The sequence below is a fragment of the Anopheles coluzzii genome, chromosome 3, assembly GCF_943734685.1.
Source record: "Anopheles coluzzii chromosome 3, AcolN3, whole genome shotgun sequence".
Classification (NCBI taxonomy): Eukaryota; Metazoa; Arthropoda; class Insecta; order Diptera; family Culicidae; genus Anopheles; species Anopheles coluzzii.
In genome coordinates, this window is record NC_064671.1 from 19,384,547 (window position 1) to 19,397,516 (window position 12,970).

Here is a 12,970-nt window from a genome sequence, read left to right on the forward strand (position 1 = left end):
TGCGTACCGCCGGCGAGGGCATGATGTTCGCGAAATGTTGTGACCACCGGCCAAGAGGCTAGAAAGATCGGGCCGCAACATTGAGGTCGCGACGATGGGTTGAAAAGTTTATAGACTTGATTGTGACGGTTTCGCGTATATAAATATAGCTCTAAATGTAAGTTTTAACATATATATTGGTAGAACATATAAAAACAACAACAAAAATATTTTTTTTATTTTATTATTGAAGTAAAACGGAATAAAAAATAAATAAAGGGATTAACCATTGATTACGTAACATGTGTGGAAAAGTGCTAGAATACTTATTTTTAACGTTACGTAATTCATGGATGAGTACATATGTAGAAAAGGGACGTCAATATGTGTTATATTAAGGCCGGGCTACATTGATCGTACTCCGTAGTGTAATTTTTATTTTCACTAGCGCATCTGGCGACAACCAGCGCAAGCTAGATGTCGGTATAATTTATGTGTCAAAATTATTCATACTTGGTGTCTCATCAAGTTTCGACCAGGCTACTTGTATGCCGTTTTAAATGTTGATAAACGACCATAAATTGCAACAAAATAGGCCGTTATTTGTTGTTGTTGGACAAATCGTCATTCATACAAAGCGCTAGGCAACATTTCTCCGCATCTTCGAATATCTATTCATCATTGGGTAAAATTATAGGCTCCTCGACCCAAAACGTGTTTTGACAGATAAATTATACCAGCCTCTAGCTTCAACCCACCGCCGCTAGATGGCGTACGCGTTCACAAAAATTACACTACGGAGTACGATCAATGTAGCCCGGCCTTTACGTACCGAACTGATCGGGGGTCGTCTTAACACTTTTGTCACAACTGCTTATAAAGTGATGATCTTGCATTAACCCTCCAATTCCCAAACCCTCATTTACAAGGGCATCTAAAAAATCGATACAAAATTACTAAAACAAAATATCTTGTTGCTACCAATTTAAAAGTCACTTCACAACACTTCTACCTTTACACATAAACACCTTGATTATTTGTGTACTTCTATCTGTAAAAAGCGACCGCAGTCCAAAGTTGAAGTTTTGGAAAGAACGTGTTCTACAGTTTATATTTACCGCAAAGCCAAAAAATTGGGCATTACAAGATTAAGCTATATACTTCCTAAATCATGAGTGAATTTAAGACATGAATCGCATCAGTTCTCTTCCTCAATAACAAAACAAACAGACACAAAAAAAATCCACTTTAAAAGATCGTTGAACCAGTAACTTATCAGTCGCGCACGCACGCACGCACTCTTGCGCCCCAAAAAAAACATTACAACCCCATAACAACCACCCGAAAGACAAACGGCCTCGCGAAAAACGCAATCCGCCACCACTCGGCACAGTAACACGGCCAGTCCAACACGAGAGAGGGAGAGCGCAGGAGAGAGCGAGCGCAACAGGAGGAATGGCAGCGTCCGGCAGGGGGGAAGTGGAGAGGGGTTTGAAGTGTTTTAAAAGGCCACCCAGTTCTTTGCGGCCCCGCCGGCTCTGCTTGCGCAAAACCGTAAGTCATGCGGGAGGAGGTTGGTTGCGTACGTCATGCGTACACGCAGGCGGCCAACAGACTTCCGCGCAGCAGCAGCAGCAGAGAGCGGTTGAGGTGAGATTCACGTACGCATGATGAAGGAAAAAAAATCGCACACACACACACACAGGTAGGTCCATGATGCCCCGTTAGGCGAATGGAACGGAAACTGTTGGGAGGTGGCATGGTGGTAGCCACGCACCCGGGTAATGCTGACTCATAGACCGGGGTGTAAACCTGGCCGCGCAGCGGCGGTGCGTGTGTGTGTTTGTCGGTGCTGCGCAAAAAGTTAAATGGAAGCAAACGCTAGACGTAAGACAAACCCCGTGGTCCCAGCAAGAACCATGCCAGTGCCGTGTGTTTGTGTGGCCCTACTGGGAGACGATTTGAATTTTCGAGCCGAACAAGTCGTTGGCAGGGCTTTGGCAGGGCCAAAAAAAACAAAGAGTGAAGGTCCGCCGAGACTTTGGAGGGTTAGGAGGTTGACTTATTATTCGAGTCGAGTGCTTTGTCTTTGGCTAGAGCACAGTTAACGGCCTTGAACTCCTCAGAAGAAGAAGAAGAAGAAAAATAAAACTAAATGTTTGTCGCTTTTCCGGTCGGTGGGGAACTGGTTTTGAATGGTGAATGGTGTAAGAAAGGACTAATTTATGAGTGATAATTGTCTGCTTTACAACGAATCAACAACTGGTTTGCGTCAAAATTTACACGTTCACTTTGTGATTAAAATAATGTATGAGTTGAATTAATGTTTTTGTATTGAACTACCTGCAAATCAGTTTTTTAAACCTAATTTACTAAGTTACGTAGTTTATGGATAACCCCCATGCTATACTTCTAATAGAAAAATACGTATTAAGTCGGTTTTTTTTTATAATGCTTTAACACTAAAACCACCAAACGAAATCAAACGAGCGAACATGCTTAACCCTGTTGCGATGCCTCGCTTCGCCTGCCCGCCTTAATTTCACAACCTTAACAAAAACCCTTCGAGCACGAAACGCGATCTTGCGCTCTTCAGTTCTTCGTTCTTCCGACTGTCTCGTTTGCGTGCCGCTCCCCGTCTACAAGCTTTATTTGCATGCTTTATGTGCTGTTCATCACAAACCACTTTCCCGCGAGCGATTGTGTCGAATAATAGCAGCACACATGGCTCGGAGCAGCGACAAGGGAAGAAGGAAGGAGAAACTACAGCGATAGTGAAATAAAGCGCGACACCACCACCAGCGACCAGAGCAACTGGAACCGAGTGCGCGCACAACGAGCGGTATTTAAAGCGCGAGACACAACTTCCTGTTTTTTCCGATGCCCGTGCCGAAAACTGAAACCACGAGCAGCAACGTGAAAGGGACTTTGTCGCGCTGCTGGCATCCAGAAGGGTGGTGTTTATGGTGAAGGAACGAGGTAGAAATAGAACGAAAAAAGCAAAATCGCTCGCAGAGATAAAGCAAAAAACAAAAACACACACACACACACACACATTCCAGGTCTCACAAAAGCGGGACACATTTTTATGCTTCTACCCCCCAAACCCAACGAAGGGAATCACATTCTTATGCTTCACTAAGGGCGGTGGTGTTGGAAGATGGAAATAGAAACCGATGTTTTTTTTTATTAATTGTCTACAGACTTGGGGATCCGAATCGAGCTGAAAAATAAAAACAGGAGCCGATGGTGCGAATTAAGTGGCGTAAAAAACGGCTACTTAAGACATGCCCCGTTCTTCTTGCTGCACTGTCTTAGTTGGGTTTTGGCATAATATGCTCATCTTCTAAATCCAACCTTGAGCGACTCGTGACGGAAAAAAAACATAAAAAGATGCTACAACAATTAATCCCTTTAGAAGCGGATAGGTTTTCCACTTGATCTTTTCGAAAGGCGAATAAATAACGGTTGATCCTTTCGAAGGGATTTTTGATCAAGTTGTAATTGAAGACGGGAACGGTTTATTCGTTATTTTAATTCCTAGCCTAAATTTGCCAACTTAGGGGCCCTTCACGATTCTAGTCATTTTATGTATGGAGTTTGACAGTTGGAGGCTGAAGTCATGTAAACACTCAATACAAAAGCACACACAAAACTAGCGTGCAATTTCCAGTCTAGATTCTTCTAGCCTCAAGGCTAGAATTAGATTCGAGTACCTGCTCGAAAAATGGCAAAACAAGGTCGTGTTTTCATTTATCCCAAGGTGCATTAAAGAGTTCTGGTCATGGAATCCAGAATCAAAGTGTATGTAGTCCAGGTGGTCTTTTGATATCCAAATTTGAATATCACTTTTTAACAGGATAGGTGAAAAGTTTTGTTCAAACAAGCTTTCTGGAGGCTTGAGGAATACACAAAACACTCTTAAAATCTTCATTCAGAAGCAGAAGCGATAAAAACCAGCCTTCTAAATTCATACACCTTGGGATAAGCTCACCTGTATATTATACCCACTTAGATAGCTGCTCGAAAACTGCTATACAATGGAAACAGCTGATAGGCTGAAAATTCAGCCTACGAACTTAAAACGAAAAGGGCCCCTTATTTGGATTTGATGGATTTTTAAACGATCTATTCTTGTGTACTTTGTTACTGTTTTGTGTTTGTTGAGTATACTTTTTTCTTTTTTGTACTTTTTTAAGCAGTTATTTAATCTCTTGAATATCACTGGTAAAGGAAAAAATTGAAGAAAAAAATCAAAAATGTTGATCGACAAGTAACAAAGAACACTAATCAAGACAATTCTGAAATTTGCTTAAACTTCCCTAGTTAGTTTGAAGGAACATTCGTTAGAATATTAGTTAGGAACATTAGTTAGAGTTTAGTTTTTGGGCATTCAAAAACATAAATAATTGTGTAAAATTTGTTTTAAATTATTGCAATTAACCATTCGGCTCGAAACAGACCCTAAAATCCTTAATTTTAATTGCACTTCACTCCTTAATCATTTAATTAACATTAAGACTAAGAGGATACATACACCAAAAGTCCCGCCATTTCGAGAAAGTTCCTTTCATTGCGACGGCATCGTCTTCTACGGTGCCGAAAAATCAGGCTCAAATTACACCATGCCAGTGTACCCACCCCACAGTATAAACGCCCGGAGTACAATAAATCATCAATAATTGGTAATTTAATAAAACATGAATAATCCTTTTGCGCTCTTCTGTCAATTTTGCCTGCCTTTCGCAATTAAAAAACACATTTCAACTTAATCTTAACCCAAATCGCATCGGGAGAAACACAAGGAATCGGCAAAGGAACGAAGGATCCAGGTTCCAGTCTGCAATTCGGACTGGTGGTGGTGAGAGGGACACATACACTCCCGCCGGACCACCGTTGGATGATCGCGCTCAGCCTCCTGTCGTCTGCCCGACAGAGGAGATATCCCGACAGATAAACGGCGAAAACGGCCAACAAAACAAACGACCGGGCCTGTCGGCGCTGTTGCGTCGAAATATGCAAACCCACTTAGAAACGGACCCAGCGATGGATTATGCTGCGTCTCGGGCGGTTTTGTGAAACGGTTTTGTTTCATGTGTTGTTGGTTAAGGGTTTTTTGTGTTGTTGATGTTTTTTCCCCCTTACCCGTCTACTGCGCTTGTTTGTCTGGTCTGGTCTTTGCCTCTCCTTGAACCTTCCCGCTCACCCGCCTAGTCTGCACATTCGCAAATCATCATCAACCATTTCGCCGCCGCCCCCCTTTTCGGATGCATATCTATATACCTGCGAATTTTTCAACCAAAAACCCCGCACGAGAAATACATCAATCGTGTGTGTCTCGCCGTTTTATTTAATTTCGGTTTCGTTAATTCCTTCGGGGCCGCCGCCGCCACCACCGTCACACGGGAAAGATCCCATTTAGGATTTCGGCGGGTTTTTTTTTTTTTTTGTTGTGCCTTGCTGCTGCTTCTCTGATGTGGGGTTCCACTCATTTAACGTCTGGGCGCGCGGGTCGTAAACAAAAATTTTGCACAACAACAACCCCAAACACCGACCACCGACCGGGATGGTGGCGGGATATCGCAGGAAGAAGAAATTGTTTGCAAAAAAGAACCACGCACACACATGCAGAGATATATTTTGCGACCCAGACGGGTTCGGGGCCGTGCGAAATTATTTCGCAAACTCGGCGAGACATGATCGCGGGGACGTCGGTCGACTGCTGCTCCAATTTTCTCTCGAAAGATCAACCGGCCGGCCGACCGGACCCCGGATCTCGAGGATCGTGTCTGGCTGCGGTCAATCGCCGTGCCTGTGACTGTCTGTGGGTCGCATTAGTTGTCGACGGCTTCAAGTTTTTGTGGGGTTTTTTGTTGGTACGTTTCTCAAAGGAAACTTTGGATGGTGGTATTAAGGATGAAGAAAGGTGGAAGGAAATCGATTCGGTAACACCATAAATCAACGGCTAAAAGCCGTAACTCTTCCCATGAATGGTATGGCATCCGCCAGTTTTTTGAAGTAAACAAACAGTGCAAAAGGAGATCGTAGTCATCAGGCTACAACCATCGAAATTGTTGCCAACGTATGGACACACCGCGTTAGGAAACGGTTTGTCAAAGCCGTTGAGTGGGATTTGTGACCGATCGACGCTTTGTGAATTGTTGCGTATGATGTACCAAAAGGAGAACGATTAAATTGCACTTGAAGTAATCGTCTAAATACATAGTGAGAACGTATCAATGAATTCAGACACTTCATTTGGCGTCATGACAAGTGAGTGAACGATCCTAACATTTCTTTTTATGAACTTTGATTTAGTCTTTTTAGCAACGACGACGGCATTCACAGATGATCCCAAAAATGTCTATACCATCTATCCAAAAGGACACAGAGAGAACAATGAACAAAAAAAAGCAACTCCACCCTGAACGAAATGAGCGGCTATTAACGATAATAGCACTGCTTTCGAAACCTTGGCTACGCTCCCTACTATCGGCAGCCGGCCAACCGTTGATGCCGGTGTTACGATACTCCCGCGATGCAGAACGAACGTTGTCCGTTAGCCAGCGAGAGACTCTTTGCTACAGTCCAAGTCCGTTTTGTTGGCAGAAGCAGCCGTTCTGTTGGCGGGCCTTTCCGCCTTCGAATTGGCTGCTGGTTTTGAAATATTCCACACACCACCAACGCACGCACCAGACCAGTTCGCCACCAGACCAGTAAGAAGATGAGTTCGCGATGAGTAATGAGCCCAATAATGTAGGGCTCACACTTCATAGCTTTCCCGCCAGAGCATGAGCGCAAATCGTTCTGCCAACTCGCAGGCAGCGCTGCAGCATAATACAGCTCGATGTCTTGTAGTCGTTTATCAAAGCGACAACCCGCACGGTGAAAAAGCGCAAAGGCGTTATAATAGGTTCATGTTTTTCGTTAAACAAATGGTTGAGAACATGCTTCTCTGGTGGTTTGAAAACGATGTACCAATATCCTCAGGAGCAAGATGCATTTTGAAGACTATAAAACAACCAAGAAGTACGGTTCTGATAAAGAACCGTTTAGGCACAATATGATCCAACATTTTTAAATGAAATAGCATAAATATGAACGATCATTGCTAATTCAAAAGTTCTTTCAAGTTGTCGTAATTCCCGGGGAACGCTGTTCTAGAGAAGCAATGCTAGGAGGAAATGACCATTGTAACGTCCAGAATAGACCTGGATATCTCCAAAAAAAAACCTAGAAACTAATCTCTGAACGTTCAGGACTCAAAATATCATTTTATCAAGTCTTCAAGGATAGGAGTTCTGGGTGTCATAAGAAGATACTGAGAAACCTGAATGAGTTTAATGCAAATCTTTGTCAATTCATCCAGGCTTTTTATTTCCACCAGACATTCTTACCAAAGGAAAATTTGACATCGATGTCTAGAGTCATAAGAACCTATCATGCAGAAGAATTACATGTCAAGATCTTCAGCTGATATAATTAACATAACTACCAGCCGAAATAAATATTATGGACATATTGGTTAGGACGCGTTAGGACCCTAAATGGATGTAATGAAGATCTCTATGGTTAACATCTTCATCTGTTCTTCTTCTTCTTGGACAAGATCTTTGATCAGCACCTCATCAGATTCTTCGTTCTTTAGGACGCATTTTGTTGCGATTGAAACTTAAATAAGATTCACAAGAGCCTTATAAGCAAAAAAAAAAACAATCTCCAAAATCAATTCCCCAAGAAACAACAAATCAATTACTCTTGGACAAAACATGCTTAAATGCCTCATTTTCCGTAACGACTTAAACACAACAACAAAACCTCTCAATGACCATTATAACCGGATGAAAAACAGTAAGCTGCATACACACACACACACACATCCGTAGCTCGTAAAAACTCTTTTAAATTCCGGTATCAAACAGATATGCAATTATTCCACGCCCGTCCGACACAACCCTGCTACCCACCACTTGATGGGGCTGAAATCAATATCCAGCACGGCAATTATGGCCATCTGAAACTGAATCTTCATCCCATTATCGGCATGGATGAAAGGGCGCCGCCTTCCCTGCCCGCCCGTCCGCTGCGGAAATATAGATTAAGCAAACGAGCCCTGATCAATGCATCGGTCGAATTTCCGCAGTTATTCTGCCGGTGAGTGTTATGAATAAAACTCACAAAAAAACACGAGTATCACAACAGCACCCGAGAGCCATAGTTTCCACCAGCAGTTCAGCACAACAGTTGGTTTCATTTCCGCCAAAACACATCAAGCAAACGTGTGGATGGGTGTACTTTTTTTGGGATGAAACAAAATGGTAACGCCGCATTGCTGTTTATCCAAGTTTTGCACCCAACACAAAAAATCAAGCCGATGCACCGATACACATCTCCAAAGTGGAATCACCCATTCTTCAGAGTGGTTAAGACATTAAAACTAAAGCGAAACAAGCAACGATCGTGATTGATTGGGTCAAAACAGGGCGCGCGAGCGCGAGCGCGGGAACGGACCAAAACGAAGCCCGATCGAAGCCGTAGGCCACCACACACTGAAGCTCCCCCTCCCGTTACCAGCTCAGCTACAGAATCATAACAGCCGCCACACACCCCGATCATCCCCTTGGCGCATCGATTGATCATCGACTCCATCGGCGAACCGTTTTACGGCCTATTTCCTGTTCGTTACATCTCCCAGCCCTGTGACGCGCTTCCACACCTCCACACCTCAACAAAAAGGTGGCAATCCTCCCGCCAGGGTGCCAAACTTACACCGATACACCGGGGCCACCTTTTTCGCAGCATAAACGCGCAAAGGGAAGGGGGTAGGCGCGCGAGCATAAACGGGGCGGCAACAGGAAAATAAATAAGCCGCCGCCAGCGCGAGAACGAAGCACAACCGAGCGCCCTTTCATCACTGCCTGGACGGGAGTGGGGGCGGCTTTGGAGGAATGGATTGGTTTGCTTTTGAGACTCTTCATTCCGCGCGCAAACCGCACGACCGCATCATCCATCCACCAACAACCACCACCACCGGTAGCACAGAGCATAAGCCGTCCACCAGCCGTGTTGGACCTGTTGAACGTCCCGAGTGCGAATGTGCCGGGGCAGGCATCGACATCGCTGAAAGAGGAGGAGAGGAGCAAGGCGAAACTTTTTGGCGTCGAGTTCGGTGGAGCTGTGGAGCCTTTCATTCATCGTTCGTTCCCGGGCTGCGAAAACCGGGCCACAGAAGATTCATTCACGGATTTATGAATGCGCGTCAGAGGAGCACAACGGCGGCGCGCGGTGGTGCTTTGGGCAGCGAACGGGCAGATGATTGGTTTTGGCTTTCCGCGTACCGCGCCCGAGTACTGGCGGCCACTCTCCGCTCTTCTTACACCAATAATGCTAAACCGAATTGCCCGATCTTGTGGATGTGGGATACAAAGAGGGTGGGAGTTTGAGAGATGACGTGCTAAGAGATTGAAAATGTAATAAGCACTCTGGAGTGCCGGGTGGTGGCCGGGAACGTTCCAATACCGAAGCGGTCGCATTGGGTAAATGGAGCGGGTACCACACCACACCAAAGAAATGTGAAAGGTATGACGCAAAACGTGAAACACATTCCACAGAATGGGGAACAGAGGAGCGGGGGACAAGTCCGGCGATGGATGGATTGAAAGAAGACGCGCGGATAAAGCATAGGACAATAACAAAAGCCCCATGCTTGCGGGGCGCGCTCTCCCAGTGTCGAAAAAATACTTCGATAGTAATCAATGAAGTTATTATCTGTAAATCAAGCACACATTAACACTTCTCGTTGTTTTTCGGTTGGTGTGATTTTGTGTGATGAATTGAGTCAACGTAAAAAGAATCATTAGAACGAGTTGTTTCGCAAACTGATCGATCGAAGTGATCGGCATCAAAATTGGCTTGAAATTAATCAATCGAAATAGATTCAACAAGACTCGAAAGAACATGTAACTCCAAGCAAAAACAAGCAAAAAAATTTAAGAATAGCTCACTGAGTTACTTGCAATCAGTTCTTTGACGATTCGGTCATAAAAATCTTCATTGTAAGCAGTAGTTAACGACAAATAGAGCATTTATCAACAATGTCACTTGCTTTCTAATGTAATTCTTTCTATCATATGTCTTTTCTTATACGATTCAACACGATAAGAATCGGATCGATTCAACACGATAAGAATCGGATCAGTTATGGATTGACCCAGTAATTCACTTCCAATCCATACAATATTTTATTCAAATATAAAAAAACTTAAAGTTCAAGCATTTAAAAATTAAATAATAAGAAAAAGGCATTAATAGGCATTCGTAATACAGCAGAGCGCCGTTTATACCGGTACTTTTTCTTCGGTTGTCCGTTTATCCGTGCTGTTCAATACAAAGATGACAGTTCAATACAAAGATGGCATTGCGTGCTAAAGAGTATATTTGAAAAAAAAAACGGTTATCATTGCACATTTTCATATCAAAAAACGCTATAATTCATGGCACGTTTCAAATATTCTCATTCGAAAAACATGAAGTTTATAAAAACAAACTTAATCGGTTTTACGAAAACATAATATAAATTTCAAAAATAAATCAGGAATTTGTGATAAAAATAACACTTTGACACATTATCCGTGTTATTCGACTATCAAACGAGGTGCGAGGTTTCAAACATTCGGGGTTACTTCTAATTTTGCCAATGCTACCAAAACATTGAAATCTTTTGAAATAAAATTCTGAATCTTTTGAAATAGATTTTTGTATATATTTCTATTTTTGAAATTTATTTGAAAATTATTTGATTAAATTTATTAAAACATGAATTACTTTTAATAGCTGGAGCCTATAATTTCATGCAATTCATAATGGCCTTTAACATGGCGAATCTTATTAGCGTCTGGAAGCAAACGATTCTATAATAATGATTCAAATCACAGTTAGCGAATCAAATAAAATGAACTCAAGCCAAAATCGCGGAAAATATGAAACATATTCTTCATCCTCAAACAATTTCACAATCTTAAACCACATCCACCCTTGACATTAGCCTTCATTCACCATTGCCAGTGACAATCTGAACCTGTAAAGGAAAAAAAAAACTCTCGCTTGTGTGTTCACGCCCCAAAAAAAAAGAGTTACTTCTAGAGCTGATTTAGCTATAATGTCATTACAAACGATTACACAATTTCCCCCTGCACACAGCAATATGACCCGGTTCGGGCGTAAACATCATGTAGTTCCTTCCCTATTCCACTCCCCAAAAAAAAAAAATCATACAGCCTAAACCAGGCCCCTGGCTTTTGACTGATTAGCAAAGATAACGAGCGCCGAAAGCCTGTGCGGCTCACTTTGCACCCCACGAGCACTGGCCTTCCATTTGCAGCGCAAAATTCCCTTATCCGCTCCCCGGTGGTGGTGTTGTTGAGTAGTGGTGGTGCGAGTAGGCCAAATTCCAAATTTGATACGCATTTGATACGCGCACAGCAGGCGCCAGAGCGCGCCACGTACACCACCGTAACCAGCAGCCAAATTCTCTCAAATGAACGGGAGAAGCGAGAGGAGTTGGTGGGACGAGGGCTGTGATAACACACACACACACACACGTTCAGCACATACAAACACTCAGAGATGGGCTATTGGGGTGGTACCATCACCACGCCACCGGCTTAAATAGGGGTGGTGGAGGGTGGTGCTTTTCGTTCGCGGTTGGTTGTCGTGTGTTACCAACATCCTAACCCGTGAGTGAGTGTCGTGTCTGTACGGGCGAATAGACAGGCGGTACAAGTTTCGTACATGTTCTGCGGATCCCAAAACATTCAAATCGGATCATACTGTTACACAAGAACAGAAATTTGAATGCTTTAACAGATTCCAATTGATTCCAATAGGAAAATTTTCCAATATATACTTAATTTGATCAGGACATTCAATAAAAACCCCAAATGCCAATCGATTGCGGCATGCTTTTGTGGCATGTTCCACCCATCTAAACCGCTCCCGAAACCGATCACCGAAAACCAAACAAGTTCACTTAATGGTTCCCTCTCGCGCACTCACCGGCCAGAAGGAAACAACTTTCCCAATTCCGCAACGGCGACTCGCAACCATAACCCGTCGATCACGTCGTAGTAAAGCTTTTTGATCGAGAAAGCAACAACTCTTCCAGGCCAAAACATTGGCAAACGATTTCATCAGATTAGCTCCCCAAAAAACAAAAAAAAAAAAAGATTGCCTTTAGCACAACAACAGCAATAGCATAGAGACGACAAAATTCGGTCTGAGTTCATGCCCTTACAACTAAATCTGGGCGTGCAGGGGGGAGCGACGACGTGCCTGCATGGGAGAAACTATGAAGTGTTTCGCATAATCACCCACCCCACCACCCCCTGTGTAAGGGCCGATGAAGTGGGGAACAATATGATCGGCCCGATGGACGGACCACATCGACAATCTTCTTTCTAGTTTCTTCTATTCACAAACATAAATACGCACACACCCACACACTCTAGCCTCTATATATTTTTTTTTCTAATGCACCAAACACAACGATGACGCTTGGTAGTGGTGGTGGTGGTGATGTTTGGAGGTTTGGTGGTGTTTACTTTCAAGGCTACGCTTAATTTTGTTTTTAGACTGACTATTAATTTGTTTATCAAGCAAACGGTGTAACCTTGGCGCCGTTCGTTGACATTTCGGGAACAAGGGGGCCGTTCGTCTCGACAAAAACAACAACAACAACAACCAGCAGCGGTACCACCATCACCACCACCACCACTACTACTAACGTTAGCAACAGCAACAGTACCACTAATACTACTACTACTACTACAGTCGGCAAATCAGCGAGCGAGCGAGAGAAGCTCACAGAGACGAAGAAGGAAAAAACGACACACAAACAAAAACAAGAACAAATAAATAACACGCAGCCAGATCGCGTAAGCACCAACACACGCAACGGTACGCACGCACCGGCCGCGGCCGCAGCAGCAGCAGC

General features: G+C 43.5%; 1 protein-coding gene across 15 annotated transcripts in view; it reads right to left on the minus strand.

Annotated features, from left to right (window-relative positions):
- LOC120957087 (pneumococcal serine-rich repeat protein) overlaps positions 1-12,970 on the minus strand; it is a 223,570-nt gene that overhangs the window by 170,489 nt on the left and 40,111 nt on the right. The window lies entirely within an intron of this gene.